The sequence below is a fragment of the Nycticebus coucang genome, chromosome 16, assembly GCF_027406575.1.
Source record: "Nycticebus coucang isolate mNycCou1 chromosome 16, mNycCou1.pri, whole genome shotgun sequence".
Lineage (NCBI taxonomy): Eukaryota > Metazoa > Chordata > Mammalia > Primates > Lorisidae > Nycticebus > Nycticebus coucang.
The window spans coordinates 1092858-1109959 of NC_069795.1; the positions used below are offsets into that span (position 1 = coordinate 1092858).

Consider the following 17102-nt stretch of genomic DNA (forward strand, 5'->3'; position numbering starts at 1 on the left):
CCAGGTGTAGAACAAAGAGGACCAGAGGATAACAGACCAGTTCTTCCTGCCCTCACTCCTATGGTAGGAGGTAAGAGGAGCCACACTGTGACCATGAAGGATCAGGACAAAACAAGGCTATGCCACAATCCCTCTCCCCACCAGTGACAACTGCTTCTTCACTAATCACAGTGGCCTAAAGGTCACTCTAGTCCATCTTCCCAACAAATAAGACCTAATGAGATACCCACTCATAAAATTGTCCCAACTTGCTGACAACACCCCACTTTACTGGACCTTCCCCCCAATCACCTGACCAAAGCCAAAATCTTGTTAACAGTTTCTTTCAAATACCCTCTTACCACAACACCCCAGGTCTCCATGGTGTACAGTTCCAACCTGTTCTATCGCAGGTGCCAGAACTCCTAGAGGCCTTTACTTTGCGGATACTGATAAGATACCCACAAGGTGTCACTCTTGCTTTAGACCAAGAACTAATATTTTCTCTTCCATTTTCCCCCTTCCAAAATGGACGCGTTTTAAATTGCAACTGCCCTAGCTCAGCCCCACTACCTGAGTATCTGTTCACTCACCAAACCACAAGTCACATTTGGATTTGATGTGCACTGGAAATCCTTCCTTTGTGCAAGATGAAGTAAATGAAAACAGCTCTGGATTGTGTCCCTGACAGATGAACACATGACGGCTGCAGAAGAAGGGTATGCCAAGAGAAGGGACTGAGGCAGAGAAAGTCCACAAAGAGCCGTGCTCCCCTTTCCCAGGCCAGTGCCAAAGATGGGAAGCAACTGCCAACCAGGAATAATATCTTACAGATTTCACGGTTGCATCTAGGCAAGGCCCTGTGACTAGATCTCACCAGTGAAATGTACGTGGTCATAGTCCATGCCACTTCTGGGCCAACATGGCTGAGAAGCACATGTGCCTCCTCCACACAGACATCCCCATCTGCCAGCGGATGCGACGGAAACTGGGCCTATAAGACCCCACTCACCCAGCAGACAGCAGGCAACACCACACACTATAAGGAGCTGGGCCAGATTACCACACAAAGGAAAGGTAACCATTGATTAGGAACATCCAAAGCACATTGTTACACAAATAAGAAATATAATAAATTTTAGTGTGTGGTGTGAAGTCCTAAAACTTGGGAGAGTTATTACAGAAAAAAAGTTACCCTAAAGAACCCAAAATTGGGGGGCCAGAAATACAAAGTAAACTGGAAACGTGAAGGGCCCACTCCAGGAGTCAGGGAAGTCCTGAAAAGCCACACTCCCACCCCCAACCCCCATCGCCCAGCACCATGGCTTTGTTCTGCACATTTGGCAGGCCTACAAACTACACCAGCAGTAAGGTGGCTCCTTTAAGAATAAAAAACCTGGCTCAGCGCCCATAGCTCAGTGAGTAGGGTGCCAGCCACATACACCAAAGCTGGCAGGTTCAAGCCTGGCCTGGGTCCGCTAAACAACAATGACAACTGCAACCAAAAAATAGCCAGGCGTTGTGGCAGATGCCTGTAAGCAAGAGACTAGCTTAAGCCAAAGAGTTTGAGGTTGCTGTGAGCTGTGACTCCACAGCACTCTACCGAGGGTGACATAGTGAGACTCTGTCTCAAAAAAAGGAATAAAAAACCTTAGAGGTACCTGATGAAACCTCTCCAAAAATAAATAACCATCCCAGGTCTCAAAATAATTCTGCAAATACAAATGTCTGATAGACACAAAGAAGTCTGTGAAACACAGAGGAAGAAACAGTAGAAATCACAGAAAACAAAAGCATATCGACAAAAACACAAGAAGTTGGAATTACCTAACATAGAATACCAAAATCCCACAGTGATAACAACAAAAGTATAAACAATCCAGTTAAAAATGGGGCAGAAGGGAGGCGCCTGTGGCTCAAAGGAGTAGGGCGCCGGCCCCATATGCCAGAGGTGGTGGGTTCAAACCCATCCCCGGCCAAAAACTGCAAAAAAAAAAAAAATGGGGCAGAAGATTTTGGCCAGGCACAGTGGCTCACACCTGTAATCCTAGCACTCCCTCTGAGAGGCCAAGGTGGGTGGATTACTTGAGTTTCAGGAGTTTGAGACCAGCCTAAGCAAAAGCAAGACCCTGTCTCTAAAAATAGCCAGATGTTGTGGTGAGCGCCTGTAGTTCCAGCTACTTGGGAGGCTAATGTAAGAGGATGGCTTGAGCCCAAGAGTTTGAGGTTGCTGTGAGCTATGACAACACATCACTCTACCGAGAACAACACAGTGAAACTCTGTCTCAAAAAAAAAATAAAATTAAAATTAAAAAAAATAAAAATCAGGCAGAAAATTTAAATAAACATTTCTCTTGAGAAAATATACCAATGGGTAATAAGCATATGAAAAGATGCCTGGGTGGCACCTGTAGCTCAAGGAGTAGGGCGCCGGTCCCATATGCCGGAGGTGGTGGGTTCAAACCTAGCCCCCGCCAAAAACCAAAAAAAAAAAAAAAGTGAAAAGATGCCTAACATTACTAAGCATTAGAGAAATATAAATCAAATCCTCAATGAGATACCACTTCATATCCATTAGAATAGCTATAATCAAAAAAGAAAATAACAAATGTAGGCAAGGATGTAGAGAAACTGAAACCCTCACACACTGCTAGTAAGAATGCAAAATGATGAAGCTGTTATGGATATGATATGATGGTTCTTCAAAAGTTTAAAGAATCAATATATAATTCCAGTAATTCTACTTACAGTCTATGCACAAATGAAGTGAAAGCAAAGACTTACATATTTGTACACCCATGTTCATAGTAACTTTATTCACTATAGCCAAAAGGTAGAAGCAAGCCAAGTGCCCATCAAATAATGAATGGAATATTATTCAGCCTTAAAAAGGAAAGAAAATCTGATACATGCTACAACATGTATAAACCTTGAAGACAATATGCTAAGTGAAATAAGGAGTCCAAAAAGAAATAATATTGTTACGATTCCACTTACATGATGTACCTATGGTAGTCAAATTCATAGAGACAAAAAGTAGGATGTTGGTTGCTATGGGTCTGGGAAAGGGAGTTATTATTCAATGGACACAGTTTCGGTTTTACGAAATAAAAACATTCCTGGAGAAGGATGGTTGCAGGACAATGTACTAAATGTACTTAATGTCACAGAACAGATTTTTAAAATGTGCACTTAAAAAGGTAAATAAGAAGTTATATATGTTTGACTACAATTTTTAAAAAACCATACTTGCTTGGTTAAAAACATAAATAAGAGATTAGAACTGTTTTCAACCTTTTTTATCTCACAACACACTTGAACCTATAAACTTCCACAAGCACACTTAAATTATGTTGATTTCAAAGAGAGTAAAAAGAAGAATATATTTATTGTGCTTTGAACTACTTTCGAAAATAATTTAAATAATGATCTTTAAAAATTTTTGCAGCACACCTAAGATCCTCTTACAGCACTGGATTAGAAGATATAAAAAGTAACATGGTTTCAATTTCTTTAAATCTAAAACCAAAAAGTAATAAAGTCATGGATGGGTTTTAAAGTAGATTAAGACCTGCTGAAGAAAGAATTGGTGAACTGGAAACTAGGTCAAAATAAATATTCAAATTAAAGATGAGAGGCCAAAATCTTGAAATATAAAAGAAAGGGTATGAGCCTTTATGGTGAGAAATCTAATATACATTTAATTCAAGTCCCAAAAGGAAAGAAAGAAGACGAGGTAGAAGCAACATCTGAAGATAATGGCAATGAACTTTCCAGACTTAGGAAAGACATTATCCCATAGATACAAGAAGACAACACACTTCAAGCAGGGATGCATAGAACTTAATGAAACTAAAGACAATAAGAAAATCCTTTAAAAACAAGAGGAAACAGATTACCTACGGAGGATAAGTTACATTGACTACTGATTTCTGAACAGGAACAAAAAAAAAAGGCAGATGTTGTGGAACTATATCTCCAATGTGCTGCTAAATACAATATACAGAAAAAAAAATTTTTTTTTGAGACTGAGTCTCACTTTGTCACCTTTGGTAGTGTATGTAAGGTCATAGCTCACAGCAACCTCAAACTCTTGGGATAAAATTCTCCTCTTGCCTCAGCTTTTCATTTTTAGTAGACATGAGGTATCACTCTTGCTCAGGCTGGTTTCAAACTCATGAGCTCAAACGATCTACCCACATGGGAAGAAAAAAACTTTTAAGAATAAATGTGATGGGCGGCGCCTGTGGCTCAGTGAGTGGGGCGCTGGCCCCATATGGCGAGGGTGGCGGGTTCAAACCCAGCCCGGGCCAAACTGCAACAAAAAAATAGCCGGGCGATATGGCGGGCGCCTGTAGTCCCAGCTGCTTGGGAGGCTGAGGCAAGAGAATCAGGTAAGCCCAAGAGTTGGAGGTTGCTGTGAGCCGTGTGACGCCACGGCACTCTACCCGAGGGCAGTACAGTGAGACTCTGTCTCTACAAAAAAAAAAAAAAAGAATAAATGTGACTATGATGTCAGTGAAAATAGCAAAGAAAGGGCTTCTAACATTCACCTTTCCAATAAAAGCAATTAAAAATGGCAGAACTTTCAAAATCAACTTTTTCAAAAATCTAAAACTTTAACCAAAGGTTTGCCACAATCTAGGAAGTATTTGTTAAAGAAAAATGGTTGAATATTCTAAAAATTGAAAAATGTGGGGTGTTTTAACTTGCACTATTCCCAATTATCCCTATCTCTACCCCAAATCTGTAATAGTCTTTTTTTTCTTTTTTTTGAATGAACAAGAAACATTTTTATGCTATTATTTGTATCTACCATGCCATGGAACCTGGAAGAGGTTCAAGCAGCTCAGGGAGGCACCTTGCCATTTAATGTGACAAAGTGTTGATTGACTTTTGAATTCGTGGGAAATAGGTCCCAGCACCTTGTATCACTGTTACATGGGGACTATTGGTTATCTTGTGTGCCCCTGCTGTACACATATTATGCCCTGAGCTCATGGGGAATAAATAGGTTCTTGCTCCTAAACACATGGGTCCACTAGTACTCCTGTGTGCTATGTTATGTGCTTATCATGCCATGAATTCATAGGGAATGGGTTCCAGGAGCTCAGGCTCCTTTCCGTTAGTTCTCACAAAGTGGGCTTCTCTGGGTGGCGCAGGCTGGCGCTTCAGTTGAACCCAGGTACCTTTCTCTTTGGCTTCCTTCTTTTTCTGATCATTTTCCTTCACACGTTTCAGGAAGCTATCTCGGCTCTTAGAGTGCTTAATATGCCCAATACGAACATTAATCCTCTTCCTCTTCGCAATGCCAACAGCATGCTGGGTAACATTGTAAACTCTTCCAGTTTTGCCATGGTAACATTTGTGTGGCATGCCTTTTTGAACAGTACCCATTCCCTTGATGTCTACAATATCACCTTTCTTGTAGATTCGCATATATGTGGCCAAAGGAACAACTCCATGTTTTCTAAAAGGCCTACCTAGAGAACATGTGTCGGGTGCCTCTCCTCTTTCCCTTTGTGTTTGTCATTTTGGTGAATTACTGGAAGAAGGCGTCTCCGGCCGAAAGGCTATAATAGTCTTGAAAATCAGAAGCCGGGCACTGTGGCAGGTGCCTGTAGTCCCAGCTACTTGGGAGGCGGAGGCCGGAGAATCGCTTGAGCCCAGGAGTTGGAGGTTGCTGTGAGCTGCGATGCCACAGCATGCTACCCAGGGCGACTGCTTGAGGCTTTGTCTCCAAAAAAATTATATATATATATGTAGAAAAAACAATACAGACTGTCAACCACCAGCTAACCTGCAATAAAGGAATGTCTAAAGAAGGCTCTTTGGGCAAAAGTAAAACAATTCCAGCATAGAAGTCAGAAATGTCAAAGCGCAATGTACACCAAAGAAAGAATAAATATGTGAATTTAAATGAACATTGACTATTAATATTACTTTTAATATAATGCTGTTAATATTAATGCCAATGTAATAACACTGTTAATATTATTTTGCTGAGTTTTAAAAGAGCATACAGAATTAAAATACACAGTAACAAGCACATGTGAATCTGGATTCAAGTCTTCCAACTATGATTTATACATTGTCTAGAAGGAAGATAAAGGTATAACTGTGTTATATAGATAAGTTAATAACATACTGCCTAATTTACATGATAAACACTAAAATAAAGAAAAATAGGATACAACCTCCAATCTACTGCAAATGGAAAAAAAAATGGATTTTTTTTAAAATCATAATATCAGTTTAAAATACTACAAGAAAAGAAAAACAAACAGCAAATTTAAAAGAAATATACATAATAGGATTATGGATTTAAACTCAAATAGAATGATAATTACACTTACTGTAAATGAACTGAATATTCCAATTAAAAGACAAAATTTGTCAGATTAGATAAAAAAAATCTATACTCTTTGTAAAAGATATACTTAAGTATACGACTATAGTAAGGCTGAAAGGAAAATTATAAAAAACATAAATATCATGTAAATAAGAGCCTAAGAAGTCTAGCATGGCCACATTAACATTAGACATATAATACCATAAAGGCAAAGATTCATTACTAGAGATAAACAGGACCACTAATAATAATTAAAGACTCAATTCATCAGGAAGATATAACAATTTTTAATTTGCATGCCCCTAATAACAGTCTCAAAATATATAAACATTGACAGAACCACAAGAAAAATAAGACAAATCCATAAACATAATGAAATTGCGCGATTATCTTAGTAATGGATATAACAACCAGACCAAAAAACTAGTGATAAAACAGATATAATACACTTATCAACTCAGCTAAATAATATATATAAATAAATATATATATTTTATATATATGTATATATAAAAAACAGTACTTTGAACCCAATTCTTTTCAAGCGCATAGGACCACCTGAGAAAACTTACATAACATACTCTGGACTATAAGGATTATCAGCAGATTTTAAAGGATTGAAATCATAGAAAGCAAGAGCTCTGGGCAACATTAATTCTGCTAGAGAAGAATAAAGTGATAAGAAAATACAGACATATAGAATCTAAAAATATTCTTCTAAATTACCCATAAATCAAAGAAAAAACATACTAATCAATACCTTAAATTACATCTGTGTGATCCCACTGAAACATTATAAGAATACATATCACCTTATATGCATATAACTGAAAAGTAGAAAAGCTATAAATTAATAAATATTTACCTCACATTAAAAAGAAAACAGCTGGAGAGAAAGGAAAATTATGGGCCAATTTCACATGGATATAAAAATATCAAAAAAATTTAGTCACCAGAATCCAGCTACACACTATAACAAAAAGCTGCCATGACCAAGTTATATTTATACGCTGGTCATCTATGAGTGCTAGAATTATCAAGATTTCTATTTTGCTTTTGATGCTAACCATTATTTTGGAAATTTTCTAAATAAACAATCATTACCTTTAGTAATAAGGAAAAATATTTTTGAATTAACAACTAACATTCTGCTGATCTCTCATCTTTAAGAGGTCAACTAGTTAATAAATGGCAAGAACAGAAACAAAAGCTAGCTCAGAACAGCCATTTTGTCTGAGTAAAATAAGGATACAAGGAGTGTCTCTATTTGGTTGACTGAGAACAAAGAAGAGTGGATAGGAGTAGAAAAGAATTTGCAAAGATAGAGATGAGATAATAGCAATTTGTAGGCTTTTTCCCAAACATTAAGGGAGCGATCTCATACACAAATGTGTCTATAAATAGAATCCATATTGCACTTTAATGAATAATTTAAAAGCACTCTGCAAACAGGGTTAAGAAAACCGGAACCTAAATGCTTAAAAATCAATAGTTCTCTCCTATCCCAACCTGGTGAGTTATAGACAAAGATGTCTAAGTCTTATATTATTTTTTTAGAAATGAAAAACCTAGAAGGTTAAGTATCAAAAGGATAAAAAAAACACTTTCAAGGTTTGACCTAATAGTTCTACCTTCAGAAATTTATCCTTCAGAAGTAATCAGCCATATCACACAACGATATTTGTATAGGATTATTTATCAGGGCATTATTTATGATGATAAATATTTTAAAGCAACAAAATGTCCAGCTATAAGGAAGATGTTCAATAAATTGAGGTACCTTTTGGAATAGTACGCAAACAATCAAAATCATATTTTAGAAGAATACATCATGACACAGGGAATGCTCATGATCCATTAAAAGGAAACAATTTTGTTATAAAATGTATTATGGAATGAATCACAACTTCAGGATATGTATATCATACATATAGGTAAATAGAAAGAAACACTGAATATCCCTACGTAGTAAGGATATGGGTAATGTTTACCTTCTACTTTATACTTTTCTATTTACTCCAATTTTTCTACACAAAAATTGGTATGACTTTGATACATAGAAAAAAAGAAAATAAATAATAAACAGATTATGTTAAAAAGATTCAAACACCTTCATCAACCCAAAGCCACTTCTAGTGAGTGTTACCTGGAAAGTCAGTAGAGATCTGGTACATTAGTTATTATTGCTGCATAACAAACTATCACAAACTTAACACCTTAAAACAATGTACCCATACATTTATTACCTTATAGTTAGTTTCTGTGAGTCAGGAATCCAACCAGGCTTAACTGGGTCTCACAAGGCTACAATCAAGGTGTTAACCAGGCTAAGTTCTCACACCTGAAGGCTTAACCTTGGGAAGAATCTGCTTTCAAGTTCATTTAGGTTATTGACAAAATATGTTTCCTTGTAGGACTGAGTGCCCCCTGCTTCCTACTTGCCACCCTCCACTCTCAGAGACCATCCACAACTCCTTCACACAGAGGCTTCCCCAACATGGCCACTTACTTCATCAATCTTGTTAACAAACAGCATCTCTAAACCAAGTATTCTAGCAAAACAGAATTTTACATAATGTAAAGTGACATAGAAGTGACAACCTATCACCTTTGCCATAGACTATTGTTTGAAAGCAAGACACAGGTTCTACCCCCAATCAATGGGAGGGGATTATACACAGGCTTGAATGCTACAAGGTGAAGATCATGACATGACTGCCTTAATAGAGTCTGTCCACGACATCTAGCCCCTCAGCACAGAGCCCAGGCAAAGGAGAAAAGCCTTTACTTGCATCTGAGAGTCTATTGATCTACCACCCGTGACAAATAAAATTGAACCCTGTTCTCTGTACTACTCAGGCGATGGTCTGTAGGAAAAAGTGAAAGGACAGTTCACCATGAATCAAAGTTAACACAAAAATCTCAGCATCAAGATGGGACCTGTACCAGCCTTGAAGGATGCGTAAGATTTAGATCAATGGGAAGGAATAAGAAAAGGAGATGTACATTCTGGAGAGAGTAAGTAGGACAGTTTGTTCACAACAAACAAAAACCATATATGATGTCTAGCTTAACATTCTGATTGGTCCCTTGATGACCAACACACTTGAAAAACCTAACGAGATCTATAAGGAGAATACAGTACAGGTTTGGGCTAATTCTGCAGCACTGACCTCAATCAGCCTCCACAGGGTAGAAAATATTACTAATATTTACAGTATACAGTTTTCCTATACTTTCAGGAAATGAAGATTCCACTTCCCTGCTCCACTTCAAATCAGGTATGGCCACAAAGACTTGAACAATGAAAATTAAACAGAATGGACCAGGCAACCCTTCCAAAGCAATTAATTGCTAATGTGATTCTCTATATTCTAAAAGAGTTCAAATCCAGACCATTTAAGAATTAATTTTGCCAAATTTCCACGGAACAAAAATGCTTCCCTTTCAGAAACTAGTAAGAGATAATAAGGTATCACCTTGATGCCATATCTGAATAAGGATAATATAAGAAAAGATTATCATTGGTCAATACCGCTTAGGAACATATATTTCAAAATCCTAAATGAAATATTAGCATATTGGATCCAATAATATTTTTAATGTAGTACACTGTGACAAAGTTTCTCCTAAGCAATCAACGATGGTTTAAATTAAAAGAAAATATTTCAAAAAAAATCTAAAGAAAAAAGAGAATATTTCAACTCAGTCATAAATTTAAAAAAACATAAAATTATCTAAATAAATACACTGTATAGAAAACCATTTGATAAAATTCAAAATCCATTTATGATTTTTTTTTTAAGTTGACTCTGACACCTAAGACTGCCAAGAGCAGAGTCTGACTTGTATCAACTAGGCACAGTGACTCACATCTGTAATCCCATTTTGGGAAGCTGAGATGGGAGGATCACTTGAGACCAGGAATTCAAGACCAGCTTGAGCACCACAGTGATAGCCTGTTATTACAAAAAATATAAAAATTACCCAGACATGATGGTGTATGCCTGTAGTCCTAGCTATTCAGGAGGCTGAGACAGGAGGATCACTTGGGTTCTGGAGTTTAAGGCTACAGTGAGCTAAGATCCTGCCACTGCACTACTGCCTGGGACCCTATCTCTAACCACTAATAGAGTGGTTCTCAACCTTCCTAATGCCACGACCCTTTTATACAGTTCCTCATGTTGTGGTGACCCCCAACCATAAAATTATTTTCGTTGCTACTTAGCCCCACAACATGAGGAACTGTATGAAAGGGTCACGGCATTAGGAAAGTTGAGAACCACTGCACTAATAGTTGAAGTCGCACCAAAGTGGGGAGTCAAGAACTGACCCCACCTGAGCAGTTTTTGCATGTCTGATTAACCCAAACAACTAAACATGTAAAAACAAATCATGGGGTCTGGTATGTAACTGTTAACCTTATAAAAGGAATCTACCAAAGGACAATAGCAAAGTTCACAATTAAGGCTATAACAGCATTCCTTTTAAACTGAAAAATAATATCAGGATAATCTTATCACAACTTCATGCAACTTTGTCTAGTATTCCAAGAAAGGGAAATGAAAGACAAAAAAATAAGTAAAAGATTTAAAGACCAAGAAGAAAAATTATCATGTATATGCAGAAATCTGAAACTGAACAACACATTTTTGCAATTTGCTATGTTTCAAAGGTAGCATTGCAGATCACTGGGAAAATGTCCAGTACAATTGGTTACACATTTGAAAAAAATTCTAAAATTGGATCTCTACCTCATACCCCACACAAAAGTAAGTTTCAAGTAGAATACAAAAAGCAAATTTTAAAAATGCAAATAATTTTTTTATAGAGAAGGATATTTTATGACCTGAGGTAGCACAAAATTTCTTAAGTAAGACTCAATAATCACAAACCAGAGAAAAAGACTGATGAATTTGACTACATCAAATTTAAACGTCTGTTCATCAAAACAGCATTTTTAAAGAAAAAGAATAAACCACAAATAGAATCCAGAATATATAAAGAACTTCTCAAAAGCTATAAAAAGGACAACTCAGATAATAAACGGACAAATAATATAAGAAATACAATTCATAGGAGAAGAAACCCAAGTGGCAAAAAAAAGGAGGAAAAATCCTCAATCTTACTAGTCAAGAAAATGCAAATTAAAACAATATTTTCATACTTACCCAATTTACAACAATTAAAACATATGAACATCCAAAGGATTAGTGAGGATATAAAGAAATAAACAGTTAAAAGTAAATTTGACCACAGCTAGGAAACTGGAATCAGGCCTAGGCTGTGAGCCCAAAATCCCACATGTAGGGGTATATCTGGTCCACTCTTACCCAAGTGCTCATCGCATAGGAGCAAAGATAAACCAGGAGGACATGGCAGTCAGGGTTGGGGGAGGCTGACCAGGCTGCTAGGAGGAAGAACAGAGTGGGCCAGATAACAGAGCAGTGGCTGCCACTCCCACCCAGGACGTGACACTAGGGATTAGAGCCATGTTCGCGTAGGGTAAAACTCCCCCAGACAGCAGTGCATCATTCTTCTAAAGCTAATGACTATGTATATTATTTCCTCCTTGACTCTGACACCTAAGATTGTCAAGTGCAGAGTCTGACTTGTATCTGTTTCCTCTTGCAAATATATTTGTTATATTCCTATAACAAATATCCACCAACTTAGTGACTTAACACAATGAACATTTATTATCTCACAGTTCTGGAGGTCAGAAGCCAGACATGAGTCTCACTGGGTTAGAATTATGAGCAATGGCAGCTAAAGTCCTTCTCATCTCATTCTGACACTACTCTTCTGCCTCCCTCTTCTAGATTTAAGGACCCTTGTGACTATTCTGAGCCCACCTAGATAATCCAGGACAATCTCCCTATTTTAAAATTAGCTGGTTAGCAACCTTCATTCCAGGTGCTACCTTAACTCTCCCTGCCACATAACTTAACATATTCACAGGTTATGGAGATTAGGACTTGGACAACTTTTTCTACCTGTCAGACAACCCTCTATACTCTCCTCCACATTTGCAACAGATTCCCAGCCATTTCACAATGTCCATATTCCACATATCCAATGGGGCTCCAACTCCTTCCACTATACTTCCACACAACTCCAGCCTCCATACAACCACACACTCTATTCTCCAGTTATAGCAACCTCCTAGCCTTTTTCTAATCAATTTATTCTGATATGCACCCAAACAATTACAACTCTACCTTAGGACTCAACCCAAAGATGATCCCCTCTCTGAAGTTTTCTCTGATTCCCAGCCCAAATGAATTACCCCTCCTCAACACACTCACCCAGCTTTGTATATATCCCAACTGCAGCACTGAGTATGGCCCACTATAACTGTCTATTTATGTGTCTCTTCCTCAGTCCAAACCGTAAGCCCTTCAACAAAACTCTCATTCCCCTGTGGGTTCCCGGATCATAGCACAGATCCTGACACTCAGAGTATTTCTGAGAGTTGGATGAGGCAGAAGGAAGTGTCCCTGAGTTTCCTTCAACAAAAGAGATGTCAAAGAGTAACCTGGTTTCAGTAAGGTAAGTTTAAGTACCTCCCAAACTCATGTTGAACCTTAATCTCCAATGTGTCAGTATTAAGAGGTAGGGCCTTTAAGAGATGATGAAGGCAGAATGGACTAATCCATTCATGGGTTAATGGATTAATGAATTATCATGGGATGGGAACTGATGACTTTTTTGTTTGCTTGTTTGTTTATCTGTAGAGATGAGGTCACTCTATGCTGCCCAGGCTGGTCTCAAACTTCTGGCCTCAAGTGATCCTCCAGCCTTGGACTCTCAATGTGATGGGACTACCAGCATGAGCCATTGTGCTAACCCCTGGTACTTTTATAAGAAAAAGAGAGTTCGGAGCTAGTACATTCAGCCCCCTTGCCAAATGATGCCCTGCTCCACCTCAGGGATCTGCAGAGTTACACCAGCAAGAAGACCCTCACCATATGTGGCTCCCAAACCTTAAAGGTTTCAGCCTCTATAAATATAAGAAATGAATTCCTTTTCTTTATAAATTACCTAGATTCAGATACTCAAAAGAAAACAAACTAAGATAAAAGTGTACTTTTTTAAATGCTGGTTGTTAAGAAAACAGAGTCTTGTTTCATTTTAATGGTTTGTTATTTGATGTCCATACTCTAGCAAGAAAACGCTCACCTGGGGAGAGGGAGAAAGACTACACAAAGAGAGAATGAACAATATTGGCCAGCACAACAAAGAAAGTGACTATAATGAACAATAAGTTAGGATACACTTTAAAATAACTAAAAGAGTGGAACTGGAATATTCTTAACACAAAGAAATGATAAATGTCTGAGGTGATGGATACCCCAACCACCCTGATTTAATTAATTCACATTGTGTGCCTATATCAAAACATCACATGTACCCTATAAAGATATACAATTATTATGTACTCAAAATAATTAAATATTTTTTAAAAGCCTATTTTTTAAAGACTATGCAAAAGAAAGGGAATAGGGGTTAGCGCTATTATCCACTTTTTAAAAAAGAGACAATAATATGGCTTTAATGTTTTTAAAGGTATGCACCCATTCAGGTTCAACAGAACTCCCTTATTTAAATTTTTTTAATGATGTAGATCCTGAAGTTAATTTTAAAACATACTCCAAAAACTACACTCACTTCAGAAAGCAAGTTTGAGGCAAAAACAAAAAATGAAAACTGATTCAGCACCATGGACAGTGGGCCCGTGACTTGGCTGTAGGAATCCTTGCTACCAGCGCTGAGAGCTGATAAACACCAGACCTTCTGCAGTATTCAATTCCAATATTTGAGCAAGTATTTTCTTGGTTATGGCCCAAAGCAGCAGCTTTCTTCACCAAGGGGATGTACAACTTCCATCTACCAAAATCTGCTTCAGGGATCACCTTTAGCTCTGGGATCCCAATATAGCTCCGGGATTTTTGTGAAAATGGGAATGACTTTGCATTGGCACATGGCTAAAGATCCAGGAGCTAAAATCATGGAAACTGACAAAATCCAAGTTTGAATGGCTAGGTTGTCTTAAGGACCTTGTGGGACTTTTCAAATTTATAAATGCAGCAAGATTTCAGCCTCTCCTGAACACCAGGGGGTTAAGAGAGTTTCTCTAAAGCAGGTAACAAAATGTAACTATGTGTTGAATTCTTTTTCTCATACATGGCTAAAAATGTAGCCATAATGCTGTGTAGATTTTCTGCTACCATTAGTATTAATAGGGATATCTAAAAAAGTGATGTTTTAAGGGCCAGTATCACCACTAACAAGCACCACCTAATGCGATAGCAGCCAGAAAGCCTTGAATTCTGGACAGGTTCCTTTCAGTTATAAAAACCCTATTTACTAATAAAACATTTTTAAAACCCTTGTAATAGTATCAGCTCAGAAAACACAGTCATATAAATTTTAAAACATTTGTAATGCAGTTGAACTATATAAAAAAACACCTGACTACAAGTGAAAACACTGCTCAAAGTGAAAGACATGAGTTAGTTACTGCCCTTGTATCTGAAGACCCCTTACTTCCTGATGGCTCCCTAAGTCTGCAAACAGCACCCAGCACTACTCCTCTCACGAGAGGATCAACCAAGTCTTTTCAGATCTTGCCACTGATTCCGCCCTGAGTGCCACTGTTGTGCAAACACTCCCTTTTGCAGCGAAATCTCTCTGTAACATTTTAAGATAGATGATGAATTGTCCTTGAACATGAGTGGGTTGGTCTCTTCGCTAGGGAAGTGTCCTTGTACACTTCCTTTGGGATCCTCATCTGAGTAAGTCCAAAGAAAAGAAAGGGGGCAACAGTTTACCCCTGATGGTGAGTTCAATTTTGAGGAATGTGTGAGGGCCAGGCCGCAAGTTTGAAAGGGGCAGTCTCTGCGTTTCCCCTCAAATCCGTCAGTCTCTTGGTGAACCCATAAATCCTCATCCACCAGACTTGCCAGTCCCCCTTGCCTTGAAGGAAGGTAGGAGGAAGACGGCTAACCCCTGCGCAGACGCGGAACCTGGCTTTGGAATTTCTCATGCAAGTAATCTACTTCCGAGTAGAGACACACTGGGGAAAACACCAGGCAAAAAGAAAAAATTAACACTCTCACTCAAGGGTACTTCGGAGGAGAGCACGTGTGACAAGCAGAAACACGCTCTAACCACTTCCCCCAAATAATGAAAGGAAATACCCAACCAAGAGAGAGGGACCCGCTCCGCCGGACGCGGGGGGCGCGGGACCAGGGCTCGGGCGGCCGCGGGGGGCTCACGCTGCGCCGGACGCTGCCCGCACCCCACTGCGACCCCACCACGTCCCTCATCCGCACCCCGCGCCCCGAGGCTCCGGTCCCTCACCCGGCTTCCCGCGCGCCCGTCCCGCACCCCGCGCCCCGTACCCAGCTCCCGGCGGCTCCCCGCTTCCCGCCGCGCTCGCCGCGGCTGCTTTCGTTTGTTTCCTCAGAATCTCTTCCCAATCTTGGGACGGAATTTGTGCCCGTTTTGCGAAAGCGAAGCCTGGAGAAGTCCGCTCCCGACCCGCAGAGCGGTGCTCTCGGCGGCCCGCACACAACTTCCGTCCGGGGCGGGCGCAGCCTCCCGACGGCTCCGTGGACGCGGGTCTGCGGGGCTGGGGCTGCCTGACCGCGCCCGCCCGCTCAGAGGAAGTTTGCGGGGCCCGCGGGGCCGCCCCGTCCCGGTCTCCCCGGAGCTCGGTCTGCCGACACGCGCGGTGAGGCGACCCGGACCCACGCTCCAAACTAGGCCCCGGCCCGCGACCGTTCACTCACCGTGCCGGGCGGACGGCGGCCCGCGCGCGGCGGAGGCAGGCCGGTACCGCGAGCAAGGCGGCGGCCACCGCGGCTGAGGCTGCTGAGGGGGCAGTTGCGGCTCTCGGCGCGGCAGCCCGAGCGCTGCGCGCGGCGCGGGCCCGCCCACTCTGCGCCACTGGCCAATCACGCGCAGTCCGCCTCTCTTGCCCCGCCCCCTCCAAGGGCAGGGCCCGCAAAAGTGGTCGTCAGAGGCCAATCGAACGGCGGAAGGGCGACCAGCATGGCCAATCAGAGCGCGGAAAGCTGTCCGGGGAGGTGGGGGGAAGCCAATTAGCCCCAAGGGACTGGGGGCCGGGCAGAGGAACCGGCCCGGACCGGCGGAGAAGGGCCACACTTTAGGATGACGAGGCCGCAGGACCGCGAAAGGGAATTACCGACCGTAGGCGGGGCGTGGACGGGGCCATGGGCTAAGGGTCTTGGGAGAGGATCCGGGTATGGGCTCTAGACTGAGCGGGTCTCACGGCTGAGGACACCACGAATGGACTGGGCCCAAGGAGGGCAGGACAGAGCTGGATCTTAGACCGGAGGCGGGGCGAGGTCAAAGCCCTGGCCGGGCGGGGCGGGGGCGGGGCAATGGCCGGGCAGAGGATCTGGGGAGTGGGGCCAAGGCTGGGCGGGGAGGGGCGGGGCAATGGCCGGGCGGATCAGGAGGCGGGGCCATCGCTGTCGGAGGACCACTCTGGAGGTAGCCGGGGAGAGAAGTAGGCGAGGCGGGGCGGGGCTCTGGTCAGGCTGGGCAGGGGGCGGGGCTATCGTCGAGCAGGACGGGCGGAGCCACCCACCGGCAGCCCGGTGGGTGGCGAGGTCAACCTACTCCTCTCCGGCTCAGGCACCTGTTCCTGGGCGCTCGGCTGCCCCGGAGTCCACAGCTACAGAGCCCGGCGGGGCGGGGTCCTGGAGCGGCCTGTTAAACGCGCGGTCCCCGCGCCCTA

At 41.3% G+C, this 17102-nt stretch overlaps 1 protein-coding gene across 5 annotated transcripts in view; it reads right to left on the bottom strand.

Annotated features, from left to right (window-relative positions):
• PCBP3 (poly(rC) binding protein 3) overlaps positions 1-16262 on the bottom strand; it is a 273796-nt gene extending 257534 nt beyond the window's left edge. Inside the window, exon 1 of one of the 5 annotated variants that reach the window (XM_053565887.1) lies at positions 16129-16262. The gene's annotated coding sequence lies outside the window, so the exon portion shown is untranslated. The remainder of the gene's footprint in view (positions 1-16128) is intronic. The other 4 variants (XM_053565886.1, XM_053565888.1, XM_053565890.1 and 1 more) reach the window with 4 other exon arrangements.
• Between the last annotated feature and the right edge of the window lie 840 nt (positions 16263-17102).